The sequence below is a fragment of the Neomonachus schauinslandi genome, chromosome 10, assembly GCF_002201575.2.
Source record: "Neomonachus schauinslandi chromosome 10, ASM220157v2, whole genome shotgun sequence".
Classification (NCBI taxonomy): Eukaryota; Metazoa; Chordata; class Mammalia; order Carnivora; family Phocidae; genus Neomonachus; species Neomonachus schauinslandi.
The window spans coordinates 587,500-601,516 of NC_058412.1; the positions used below are offsets into that span (position 1 = coordinate 587,500).

Genomic DNA, 14,017 nt, shown 5'->3' on the forward strand with positions numbered 1-14,017 from the left:
TTGGCTGTATCAATGCTATTTTTCTTCCTTAGAAATTCTTCCCCTCGGGGCGCCTGGGTGGCTCAGTCGGTTAGGTGTCTGCCTTCGGCTCAGGTCATGATCCCAGGGTCCTGGGATCGAGCCCCGCATCGGGCTCCCTGCTCAGTGGGAGGCCTGCTTCTCCCTCTCCCACTCCCCCTGCTTGTGTTCCCTCTCTCGCTGTGTCTCTTTCTGTCAAATAAATAAAATCTTAAAAAAAAAAAAAGAAAGAAAGAAATGCTTCCCCTCTGAAGAGTGGCTTTGAGTCTCATTGTGCCCTTTTTTTTAAAAAAGGTTGAAAATTTTATTATTTACATGTATAAAGAATGTGAAAATAGAAACTGGGATGAGGCACAGTCAGGAAGATGATTTCAGCTCAGTCCGTCATGATAAGCCACAGTCTTCAGAGTTCCCCTCTGGTAGGTAGTTGTGAATGATGATGGGGATTTTTTGGGCCTCGGGCTCTTTCCCAGCAATGAGCAAGGGACCTGTCTCGCCCTCCAGCTCCACCATCATGGGGGCACGCATTGTGATCGGGACGCTTGGGTACCCAGGAGGTGGGCTCACTTATACTTTGTCATATACAGTGTGGTGATTTGCTTCTGGTTTGTCTGTGGTTGTTCTCCAGAGCAGAGGCTCTCAACGTTCTCTTGGCCTTTCTCCTCAGCATTTTCCAAGTCACCTAGCCCTCCATCCTCCTCCACATCTTCAAAGCTGTCACTGTCAGTATGGTCCTCATTGTCTGACATGATTCCCGCACTGCAGCAACCCGGCTCTTCACCCCAGACTGAATCTGCGTCAGCATCCTGGGGACAGTGGTAACACCACCAATGTGCCTGGTTCACATCACTGGCTTTCCTTGCATGAAACGTTCATGCTAAGAAAAAATTGAGAAATTGCTTTCAAAATAAAGGAATAAAGAACATCTACTGTAAAGATTGAATATTTTACAGAAGACAGTGAAATCTAGAAGAAATTTCAAATTTAACTTATTTTATCTTTACTATTCTCAGACATTGTTGAAGCTCTAAGTTGATTAATATCAATGTTTAGGAATAATTATTTTGAAGATCAATTCCCAGAAATAATATTCAAAGCAAAATGGAAGTGAGGATGAATTTTAATATATTCTATTTTGCTTAATTACATACAAGACTTAAATATCCAGTGTATGAAATCCAAGTATGTAACAAACATGTGCATTTTGTGCCCATTGATTTCTCTTCCAGGTATCCTGTTTCTCCAAATGACAGAGATTTTCCTCTCAGAAGAAAGTCTATTTCTGCTTTTCCCTAATATAACACAAGATATGGGGAACTGACAGGGAAACCTCTGGCTTACTCTGATGTACTGCTTACTCTGTTGGTATGGACATGCTCTGTGACTCTCAGCTGGCTATTTTATGTGAGCATTAAAAGATTTTTATTTGGTTAGGGTTATTGATGGAGCCTCCTGAAGAGCTTCCAGGCTGATGTAATGTTGGAAGAGGTCACCCAAACAAAAACTTTCCCGCCCCTTTCCATACTCTACCTTGTCAGGCATGGCTGGTCTGTGGTCGTGTTCTGCCTGAGGATCCTGTCTGAATTCTGCACCAAAATATTTTTTGAAAACACTGCTTTAGTCACTTCAAGGAACTCACTAATTAGATATGGCCTATAAGAAAAAAAAAAACCCTTATTTTCAATACAAAATCTTAGTGTATTCTATAGTTTAGAGGTTCATGGACTTGCCAGGATACTTATTCATAACTGGGGGTGCATTCAAGGGTATATTGTAAGAAGTGTTTTCCCCAGAAAATATAACAACATGACAGCTGCTGGAATTTTTCTTTTTTAAAAGACTTATTTATTCAATTGAGAGAGAGAGAGAGCAGGAGAGGGAGGGGCAGATGGAGAGAGAGAGAGAATCTCAAGCAGACTCCACACTGAGCACAGAGCCTGATGCGGGGCTCGATCTCATGACCCCAGGATCACAACCTGAGCCGAGACCAAGAATTGGATGCTTAACCAACTGTACCACCCAGGAGCCCCCAGCTGCTGGAATTTTGCAAAAAAAAAAATCTTTTCTCATTGATAAAAATTATGTTTGCTTGAAAAATATATATATTGGTCAGTCATAGCTTAGATTATATTTCCCACCCTGTTTATTCACTAAAATGATTCCATATGAAAAGATCACACTGGTTACTTCCCAAAGTCGCAATGCACTGGATGTTACTTTCTAGTGGCAATTCAGGGCCAAGGGAAGAAGAGAAAATGGCGATGTCATGCCCACAGTTGGGGTGACAGCTGGAGAAACTATTCAGGCGATTGGATATCAACTAATAGCCCAGTGGGAAAAGTAGAGAACATTACTGATATCAACTTGGGTGGAGTGAATACATGACATTACTTGTGCTGAAACTCAAGAGAGGAAGTTGAGAGTAGGGACACAGGACAGAAACAGAGACAGAGATGAATGAATAGTGTCTCCATAATCAGAAGATGGCAAGGCTTATAGTGCTGGAGCATAAATTAGCACAAAGTTTCAAAAAGGACATTTAAAATGCATTAGAAAAGCTTTATTATGCTTCCTACCATTTACCCAGAAATTTCACTTATAGGAATTTTACCAAAAGAATAAGCACAAATACCAAAATTTCTTAACAAAAGTTAACAATTGATCAACCATTTATTTAGACAAAATATGGAAACAAAATATTGGAAGTAGCCTAAATACCTAAGAATTATTAAAATAAGTTGTGGCATATACCTAAGATGAGATACTCTGAAGAAAATATGTATTATGATGTAGAGAAATATGCACACAAGCACACACATGCACACATACATACGCACACACTCATGCACACACATATACACACATACACATGCACACACATACATATGCACACACTCACGCACACATATACACACATGCACACATACACATGCACACACGCACACACATGCACACATATACATACACACACTCATGCACACACATATACACACATACATACACATTCATGCACACATGCACACACGCAAACACATACATGCACACATATATATGCACACACTCATGCACACACACATACACATGCACACACGTGCACACATATACATACACACTCGTGCACACATATGCACACATATACACACATGCACACATATACATACGCATACACTCATGCACACACATGCACACATATACACACATGCACATGCACACACACGCACACTATGCACACACATATACAGATACACGCACGCACCCCCCACACACACACACGCACAGTCTGTCTCCGTTCCTGTTACACCCTCATGCTGAGGCTTTGTGCTCTAAGAATAGAGCATGGGCTATGGTGCTGAGCTGACCATCACCTGGCTTCAGAGACTGTAGTTACTGTGTGTTTCCCATCAGGCAAGTTGCTTCATCTCAACCTCAATGACCTTGTTTTTATCATAGATCTAACAATAAGCGTCTTTCCAGGATTCTGTGAGGATTAAGCCAGAAATGCACCCTCCACAAACAGGTACTCAAAGGCTATGTCCACATTCCCGGTTGTCTGTAAATGATTCCTTCATTCAGCAAGCATTTACATAGCAACCACGAGCACGGAAGGTGCAGAAGAGCAGCGTGGCATTCACCCGTGAATGAAGCACTGGTTCTGAGTGCGTTGAGAATGGGCTTGGTGACGGGAAATAGGGATGGGGGCATGAAGACAGAGCCCGAGGAGTCTCGTTCAGGTCTGCCCACCAGCCCCCTGCAGGGATCAGATCAGGACAGCCCGGCCCCACTCTACCCTGACTCTATGATGCCACAAACTCCCCCTGGATGGTCTGTATCTCCTATTCACCATCTTGTGTTAGTGGTGAAGGTGTAGCTTGGTCTGTACCACATTTGTTTCAAAATGGGAAAGAGAACATCTAAATTTGTCTAAGCACGGACCATGTTTTACTGTCGGCAAGTCTGCTTCTCTCAAGGTGTTTCTGTTCCTCTGAAAACCGAAGACAGAATGATCTTGCTAGTCGTATTTTTAAACAACCTTTTCCCTGAAATATCTCTGGGTCTCCCTCCCTCCCCCTCGCCATCCCCTTCTCTCTCTCCCTCTCTCCCCCACCGCCCGTCTCTCTCTCTCACACACACACAGGCTTTGGACATTGACGGGCTTGGGTTCCCACATAGGCTGAGCCACGAACTGGCGGTGTGACCTTTGGCAACCCAACCCTTCTGAGCCTCAGTTTCCCCCTGCCAGGGTGCACAGAGGTTGCAGTGGCGTTTGATGAGCATTTGTTGAAAAATGATTTTTCAAAGCGGAGGTAATATCCCACAAACCTGACATGTCTTAGCATTTTGCATAGTTCTGGACCCTCAGCATGAATTCAGACATCAAGTAAGATTGAACAGAAAGATGGGGTGGGACCGTCATCAGTAAGTCTGCCGGTGCCTCAAGGGAGGACATGGTCCTGTCTCTGTGGATGCTCTCTGCTGTGCTGTGTGTGCGTGTGTGTGTCCATTACCACGTGGAAAGCTGGCAGGCCAACCCTGTGTGAAGTTGTGGAGGGAATGGGGGTGGGGCCTTGTCTCAAAAGGCAAGTCATGAGAGCAGGGTGGCTGACAGGGCATGGCTCCTGGTCTCCACATGAGGGGGTCTGTGTTTATCAGTGGTAGGAAGAGGCAGAACTTCACAGGGAGAAGCCGAGATAAATAACAGACATTTCCTCTCTTGCACAGAAATTCAAGCCTCCTCCCAATTCCATCCACTATGTTTTTTTTTAATTTCTATTTAAAAATTTCCAAGGACTCATGATTTGAACTAAAAATTACACAGAAAAATGGAGATTTTTAAAGTTTGGAGAAATTCTGACTTTGTGTGCTGTGGTGTAAAGGAAGGGGCAGTTTTGAGGACGTCATGAAAGGCCCTGGGACTCAGGACATGCTGTGGGAGGAGCCCATTGGTCTGATTCTGAGATAAAGCACGGTTTTCTGTCAATGAAGACAGTTTGCACCAGAATGAGTTATTTAAAGGCATTTGAGAGGGAATTAGTTAAAAGGCAAAACAGTCATAAATGAGAGAGAGAGAATGGTAAATCTGAGGTGTATTGTATCCACAAGAAAGAGACATAATTGGATTTTAAAATTTGGGTTGTCCTTGTGAACACGCATGAGGCGTGAACCTCTGTAGTCGGGACGGTGCGGGGGCCGTCTGGCTGCAGACCTTGCCGATTTGGAGTTTCCTGTCTGCAGGACTGGGCGTCTTCCGAAGACCCCTTCCGACCCTGTGAGTCCACAACGGGGAAATAATACAGTCGGTGGGAAACCGCGGCTTGAACGACTGGGGACTTTATGTGTCGCTGTTGCCTTTGGCGGAGCTGCCCTCTCTCTTTCACGCAGAAGAGAAACAGAACACAGGCGCCCTTGTAAGCGGTGCACGGACTTGGATGCATAGAGGACATAACAAGGCTCTTCACTGCCCACAGCAGGAGAAGCCTGCTCTTCCTAAAAATGAAATGAAATGAAACGAAGCTGTCAAATACGTAGGAGCATCTACCTCGTGTACGCACTGGCTCACCACGCCCCTGGTGGTTTTCCACTTCAAACGCGTTCTCAACGCTGGGACTGCAGTGGTTGGTTGGTTGGTTGCTCTCACCTCCACGTGCTTAGGAGGGTCTGGGGGCAGGGGAGCTGTCTGTGCCACTTGCCTCTTGGTTAGAGACCACGTGTGGGAGGACTCCCACGAGCTGTGGAAGTCACACATGAGGACAGGGTGGCCGCTTGTGGCCCAACTCAAGGCTCTTGGGCAGGACCTTCTTGGGCCATTGTACCTGGAGATGGTGGGTGAGCCCCTCCCAGGCTTCCCGGTGGACAGAGGCCACGGCAGTGCCCACATTCCTGTGGGCCCCAAATCCTCTGCGAAAAGCCCTCTATTCTCCAGAGTGATACGGGTAGGACAGAGAAAGAGTCTAATCAGTATGTAAAGATTTCTATCATTCAGTGTTTATTATTTCAACAGCATATAATAATCTGAAAGGATGAAGGGACAGGCAGAATATTGGCTCCAAGAGTGTCTTCCCCATCACTCTGTGCATTTGTCCCGGCTACACAGCATGGAGGGCTTAGGGAAGGTAATCAGCCGATCTTCACTAGGGGTTATCCTGGGTCATCCCTGTGGGCCCAAGGTCATCACAAGGTTCCTGGAAAATGGAAGACAAGGCAGAAGAGCAACCAGAGATCCAGCAGGTGGGAAGGACACGGCTGGCGCTGCTGGCTCTGAAGATAGGGGAAGGGCCATGAGCCCAGGAAGGTGGGGAATGGGGATCTGCTGTTTTGTGTCGCCCAGTGTGTGGTAATTCATTACATAAGCTCTAGGCGATCAATAGCCCAATGACGGAGCAAGTCGGTAAGGACTGCAACTCATCTATCGGGTACCTCAGGCCTCTGCAACTGCTGCATGTGAACCCAGGCAGGAACTCCGAGCTCCCAAAAAGGCAAAGAAAGGTGACATGGTGTCTTCGTGTTAAGAATCTCATGGTGTTTAAATAGAAACTCTCCCAGGAACAATTACTGCACCTAATTCCTAGAAATGCACTGTGCATGCATGCATATGTAACCTTCACGCGAACGTCACGTCCGGAACCTGCGCCCAGGTGTGTGTATAACGAGGAAAGGGGGGTAGCCCACGAAGCGGCCTCGGTACCTGGAATGGTACAGGTTTCAGTTCTTTTTCTGGATTACCAAATGTTCCGGGAATTCTTACATCAAAAAGTGCCCAGGGTTCTGTTAGAAATTCCCTCTATTTAGTTCACAAAATGTGCTCACCATATCTGTGAGATGTAAGTGCTGAAGGAAGTTCAGAATAGTCACTGACTAAAATAGCAATGTGAATGTTTTAAATCACACCCAAGGCCTGGGAAACCAAGCGCGTTTCCCCACAGCCTGGTATGTATGAAACCGGATCTTCTGGGGTTTGTTTGCTAGCTTTCTGCACAAGGAGAAGAGGGAGCTAGCTGGCTGACACCGTGAACTTTTGTGGCATTTTGTATTCAGGATTCTGTCAGATTTGGCAAGTCATTGGCGAGCGAGAGGAGAATGGATTTGTTGGAGGGACTGAAATGATTGGAGGCACAAAGAAGAGTGAAAGAAAATCATCCTCCTGGATGCAAACCCAAGGGGCCAGGATCCACCTGCGGTCCAAGCGGATCCCACGGTTATTCTGCTGAGCTAACATTTCAGTTAAACACCAAGGATTATTTGACAAGACAGTATTCTGAACTGCGTCTGGTCAAGGGGGCCGCTGAGGCCTGCGGGGGCTCCTGGGTCGGGACGCGGCTCCCGGGGAAGGAGCAGAGGGGCCGCCGCCTTCCGGGTGGGGAGGGGGCGCGCTGTCATTTCACAGCTCTCACACCCGGTCTGTAAGTCGGGCCAGCCGCCCCCACGGCACGACCGTCCTGGGGAGTCTGCACAAAGGACAGCCCCGCCGCTCCAGGCCCCGCCCGCCCCGCACGTCCCGTGCTGCCGCAGCCAGCCCGCCACCAGCGAGCCTGACGTCCCCCGGACCAGGGACAGGAGCACCCGGACAGACCTCGCCTGCAAACGCCAGCACTGCGCAGGGGTCTGCTGGGGAGCTGGGTGTGCGGCCGGGGGTGGAGAGGGCGCATGCGCTCGGGGGTAGGGGGGGTAGCGGGGTAGGGGGGTGGGTGCTAGGTGGGTTCTGGAAGGAGAGCACGTGCGCTCCTTGGCCCTGAGGTGGGGTGGCTGGTTCCAGGGGCTGAGCAGAGAGGAGGGTTTTCGGAAGGAAGACATTTGGGATGAGACCTGCAGGATTGTCCGGAGCCAGGAAACCAGAAAGAGAGGTGGGTGGCTATGTGAGCAGGTGTGCCATGCACCTGGGCTGGGAGGCCAGGTGAGGACCCGGGGCCACTTTCCCTGGAAGGTACAGAGAGCCTTCCAGCACGTGAGTGACGTCATCAGGCAGCCTGTTTCTCCACCATTGGGACTCTTAACCCACGGTGGGTGGGAGGGGGAAGGTTCCGTCCCAGAAGAGGGTGCTGCCCGTCTCCAGAGCCGACGGAGGAGGAGGTGTGAGTTCTGCACCAGGCAGGTTCTGTGCTCATGAGACAGCTCGTCCACAGGTGACCGCGCTCCCAGGTGCTGGGTGAGTGCGCCTCCGCACGTGTGCGGTCTGGGCCCCCCAGGAAGTTAGACTCACAGTGCGCTTGCCCTCCACAGTCCAGAGGGCACGTAACACACACCTGGATCATTTCTCTGGCCCGGAGCCATTCGCCAGGATTGAAGCAAAAGTGTGGAGCTTGCAAGGTGCGAAGGAAACCCGGCAAGAACGGTAGGGGGCTGCTGCGTGCGGGGTCTCCGCGCCTGGTGATCCTGCACCGTGGTGGGGCCGCACTTGGAGGAGCCTGGCCAGGCACGACCCAGTCGTTCGTCCCTGCTGCCCTTTACCGGTGGCGAGGGAAGAAAACGCACTTTCAGAGCTTTTCACAGGAAGGCAACGCGGGTGCTGGCTTCCGGTGTGGGTGACGCTGGGAGCGAGAAGTGGGATTCGGAGCTGGTAGGGACGCAGGTGGCCGTCTAGCCCCAGAGGCCACAGCCCAGAGGTGCACGCGCAGCAGGCCCGGCGCGGCCCAGGGCTGCCCCGGCCTCAGGGATCGGGGAACCACGTGGGCTCCGCAGGTGCGGTGTCCAGCCCCCCAGCTCCGGCAGAACCTCCGGGAGCACAAGAAGCCAGGACTTGGAGGGGCTGCCGCATGGGGCAGCTTCTCGGCTCCAAAGAGCGTGGGGTCTCCATTACCTAGTGAAATACATCCTTTTTGTGCTTTTCTTAAAGTTTGATGTCCAAGTTCTGGCATATGCCCATTGGAACGTTTTTACTGCTTGAAACTGGATAGTCAGTTTGGCTAGCTTAATTTCAAACCCATGACAACTGAGCCTGAAGCAAAAGATCCGACTGTGAAGGAAAAGAGAAGGAAACGGGAGAAAGGGCTGTTGAGACAGACATAAAATGATGCAGAAATGTGCCCTTCCTGCTTCCTTTAGTTGCTTTTCCGTGTTTGAGTTCTTTCTTTGTTAAATTTTAAGTAGCAAAGCTTGACTTGCGAGATGGATTTTTTGAGAACAGTTCCAGGTTTACTCTTTTTGTCCACGGGTTTTCCCGAAGTGCGGAGGAACAGATGTAGGGCTGATGTCTCCTTTCCAAACTAGGTGCTTGGGTTTCTGTATCTTCGGCACCTAGCAGATGTGTAATCCAGAGGCCATTACAGAACTTGTTTTCATGGAAACAGTTTCATCCCGTTAACTTTACAAGAGTGCTAGGCTGAGGGCGGTCTCTTGACAAGATTGCTCTTTTCGTTTGGTGTGTGCAGTGGTAATATTCCCGGAGAAGATTTTTTATCTCCATATTGCTGTAAATAACTAGCTTATTCTGATCCACTTTAAATGTAAATATGTTAACCTTACTTAGTGAATTATTTGAATTAACATCTTTGTTATTAAGATAGTGTGGCATCCCAGAGAAGTGATGTATATTTTCCTGTCATTTTGCCAGATTTCAAGGTAATTCCATTTAAATGATAACGTGAAAAAAATAAGCAGTTATATTTATTTAGAAAAATAATACCTGAGGACAAGATATGTGTTAGATGCTTTAGGAAATATTTTTTGTTTTGTTTTGTTATGTTTTCAGATTGAGTGGTAAGATATGCTGCCTGGGATGGCTTTTTTATTTATAACAAGAGTCCCTGAAAATAATGCTCAGAAAGGTAGTCTTGAAAATATCTGTGCACAGCCCCTTCCTGCAAACGTGCTCAGAGAACCCCTGTAAGAAACTATTCATTGTAATGGGTAATGACTAAGAGTTGGAGAAAGCCCAGGTATTTGTCATTAGGGAAATGTCTGAGGACAATATAGTTCAGTGTACAGTGGAATTCTATTCCACAATTTTTCAAGTAATGAACAATATTTTACATGCAGCAGCTAGTTACATCAAAAATAAATGACAAAAATAAGAAACAAAATGAGATGTATAATAGTGTTAAGTATGTAGGTAGAATCCACAAAGACACACATGGTGGATTAGAAAGATAATGCTAATCATGATGCATGAGCCCCTATCGGAGGGAGAGAACAGGGTTGGGAGCTGAGGAAAATGGAACAAAATAGAAAACCAAATTTCATAAAAGAAGGACCTTACATGGATGGTTGATGATCAGCATTCGTCAGGTGCAAGATATGAAAGAATCCGCTTTGTTGAAAGCCTGGGGAGTCTGCGGATGTGCCCTCAGGGACCTTTCTATCCGGGCATGGCTGCTGAAACAGGAGGAGCAGCTTCCCCGGCTTCCCTCGGTGGGAGCCTCCTTGCCTTTGACACATGCTTGTCTTCTGAATAAGGCTTGTTCAGTAGAAGTTTTGCTGAGACATCGGAAACACTGACCTAGACTAGTCCTAACTCCTTAATGTACTCAAATTCCTTCGGAGCTAATCCCTAGTTTCAGGCTCTACTCCGCTGTTTCCCCAACCGCACACACCACCGTCCAGCGTTCTGAACCACCACGCGCTGAGAACACGCCCTGCTCCTGCACTCGGGCCGCAGATGAGCTCTTGCTCTCAAGACCTGGCCCGTGCTCTCAGGAAAGGGCTCTGTTAGGGCTGATGGCTGTCCCTCACCGGGCAGATTTCCACCCTCCAGTCTCTGCCCTCCTCCGTAAGAGAATCCCATTAAACAGCATCTCTCTGGCTCCTCAAATGGAATGGATTGCTTTTGTATCATTACGTTTACGACAACACTTCTCAAACCATGACATAATATATATTCCGGAGCCCCTACCGTATCTGAGGGTCCTGTTTCAACTCTTTGTGTTCAGGTTACTGATAAACTAAAAATAAAATTTACTACTTTAAAGTGGGGGAAAAAAATCAATAAAGTAAAAAATCAACCAAAATCATGATATTAAAACTGGTTTGGAGTTAGAAAATAACATTTTTAATAAAAAATTAACAAAAAACATTTTTAACTATTAACAAAAACTAGTAACAAAAAACATTCTTAATCAAAAGTACTAAGCAGCAGCTAATAATCTATAAATGCTGCCAACAGATAAAAGAGAAGTATCATGTAAAAAATAATCATACACTTTATCAGATGACTAAATTAATTCCATCTGTTACCTTTTTTTCAGTAAAGGAAAATAGACTCAAAATCAGTTCATATCTATTGTATGAACTCATGGAAATTTAAACACCGAATAATATTTACTAAAGTTTTATGCACTGTATTTGTTCACACATTATTTCAACAAACATTTATTACCTCTCGTGTTGCAGACCCTGTGCCTGGCGTCAGTCGCCCCAAATCCCCACCCACTCTTCCCCGTCCTCCCAGACTTTATAGACCTTCTAATGGGAGAGGAAGATTAATTCAATAAGTAAATTTATTTTAAAAAGTTACAAACTGTGGTAAATGGTTTGAAGGGAACAAAGGGGAGGAGGACATGAGTATTAACTGTCAGCCGCGGCATGAAATATGTTGGCGCAACTATTCCTACCTCAGCAAGATGACTCGGGCAAATAAGTGATATTTAAAAATTGGGTGTTGGAAGACTTCCAGTGACTCAGGGCATTAATCCTCATTAATAAATGAAGTGCAGCAGACGAAGGAAGAAGATGAAAAAGTATATTTTCTGAAAAACTTGGCACTTACTTGCAGTTAAAAGAGAAAATTCAGCATTTTCCTTGTGTTTTGTCTATTTCTGCCTAAAGTGAGAAGAAAGGGGGAAAAAACCCCAGTATTGGAATCTGCTCTTCATCCAACACCATGGTGTTTGCTTCCCTGCCCACCGTCTGCATAAATCATAAGGACCCAAGTGGCCAAGCATGGTAACCCCGTCTTACAGAACGAGAAATTAAGTCAGAAAGATGAGGATTGTTACGGGGTCCAAGGTGGGACTTACCTGGGTATTGCTCACCTGTATATTAATCGTGCAGGAGAGCATTCTCACCTAGCATCGTCGCTGGTGGAGTTGTCATGACTTCCTTTCCCCCGCTAACTGTATATTTGTGAATCGTGGTGCGGTGAGTGTCTCTCAGTCTCTGTGGTGGCTTTTCCTTTGAATAAGCAGGTATGAGAAGCACGCAGAGTAGCTGCAACACATTCTAATCCCTTTGAAAACTTCAATAAAAGCCAGAACAAAATTCTGGCTGACAAAAGCACGTCTTATTTTTCCTCTGTAATTCATTACGAGCTGGGTAAGTTCACGGGACTGTAATCAAAGATGGAATGTTTTACGTGTTGGTGAGGTGAATGCAGACTGCAAGCCCCAGGAACAGACGTTAGCTCTGATTACTGATTATTCTGTGCACACGGACACTCAGCAGCTGTTCCAACTTTGAGTCAACCACCCCCTAATCATCGTGTCCTCATAGGAAAAACACCTGACTTTCCCCTCGAGCTCCACCACACCCGTTCAGGAAGCACGGTGTATCCTGGGAACTCTTTCCGGGTGGAAAGAGCTTCAAGACAGTCGTGTCCAGACGACATCAAGCACCGGCGGGGCTGCTCACTTTGGGCTCATCCGTCCAACTGTGTTTCCTGAAGATCTTCTCCCAGGGCAGGGTCAAGCTGTGCCCCGGTCACGCCTTCATGCCCACATGACACCCCTGGAAACAGTCCCCGATCGGATCAGGCATGGGTCTCCTTCTCCCTCTGTTCAGAACAGAGTGGTCACACCCACAGCCACTGGGGCTCTGCTTTCTAAGCTCTAGGGAGTCCTGTTCGCCTGCACTCTTCCCCAGGCTGCTCGGGGGCTGTTGTGGACACGAGGCTTGCAGGAGCAGGATGCGGCAGCAGTGAGATACGTGGAAGGCAGGGTCACGATCTGTTCGACAGGCCCCGTTGGCTGTATAAGCCAAATGAACATAAATCAAGTAAATTAAATGAATTCTGAATGGTGGAAGGACACCAAATGTGGACTCAAGCTTGGAGTAACTTCAGGGTCATCTGTCCTGATTTATCATAGATATTCTCAATACCCAAAAGTAAAGTATTACTTTTAACCCATTTTTCCAAATTTTATTGTAGTAAAGTACACATAATGTAAAAATCTACCATCTTAACCATTTTTGAGTGTACAATTCAGTGGTACTAAGCACATTCACAGTGCTATGTGGCCATCACCACCACCCGTCTCCAGAAATTTTTCGTCTTGCAAAACTGAAACTCTGTCCCCGCTGAACAACTCCCCAGTCTCCTCCCCCAGCCCCTGGCGCCCACCACCCACTTTCCATCTCTATGGATTTCACTGCCCTGGGTACCTCATGTGAGTGGAATCAGACAGTATTTGCCCTTTTGTCCCTGGCTAATTTCACTTAGCACAATGTTTTCAAAGTTCATCCATGCTGTAGCAGGTGTAAAAATGTCCTTCTTAGGGCTAAATGATATCCCATTGTATGACTAGACCACAATTTATTTATCCATTCATCTGTTGATGGACACTTGGGTTGCTTCCCCATTTTAGCCCTTGTGAATATTGCTGCGATGAACATGGGGGTACAAATAACTGCTTTCAATTCTTTTGGGCATATATGTGGAATTGGGACTATTCTATGTTTAATTTCTTGAGGAACCTCCACACTTGTCCACAGCAGCTGCACCATTTTACATTCCCACCAAGTGCACAGGGGTCCCAATTTCTCCACATCCTTGCCAACACTTGTAATTTGTAACTACCAACTTACATAAATAAAAAGATAAAAAGGGGATACTAAAACAACTGTATGCCAAGTTAGATAAGCTAGGTGAACTGGACAAATTCCTAGAAACACACAGACGGACTCACAAAGAAATGGAAATCTGAGTAGACTTATCACAATTAGGAAGAGTAAATTAGTACTTAAAAACCTCCCCAAAAAGTAAAACACATTTTCAGATGGCTTTACTGGTAAATTCTACCAGATATTTAAAGAAATTATTACCAATAGTTCATAAAATTTTCCAAAAAAAAAAAAA

At 46.4% G+C, this 14,017-nt stretch overlaps 1 pseudogene; it reads right to left on the reverse strand.

Annotated features, from left to right (window-relative positions):
* Positions 1–402: 402 nt before the first annotated feature.
* On the reverse strand, positions 403–767 carry LOC110587433 (annotated as a pseudogene).
* Between the last annotated feature and the right edge of the window lie 13,250 nt (positions 768–14,017).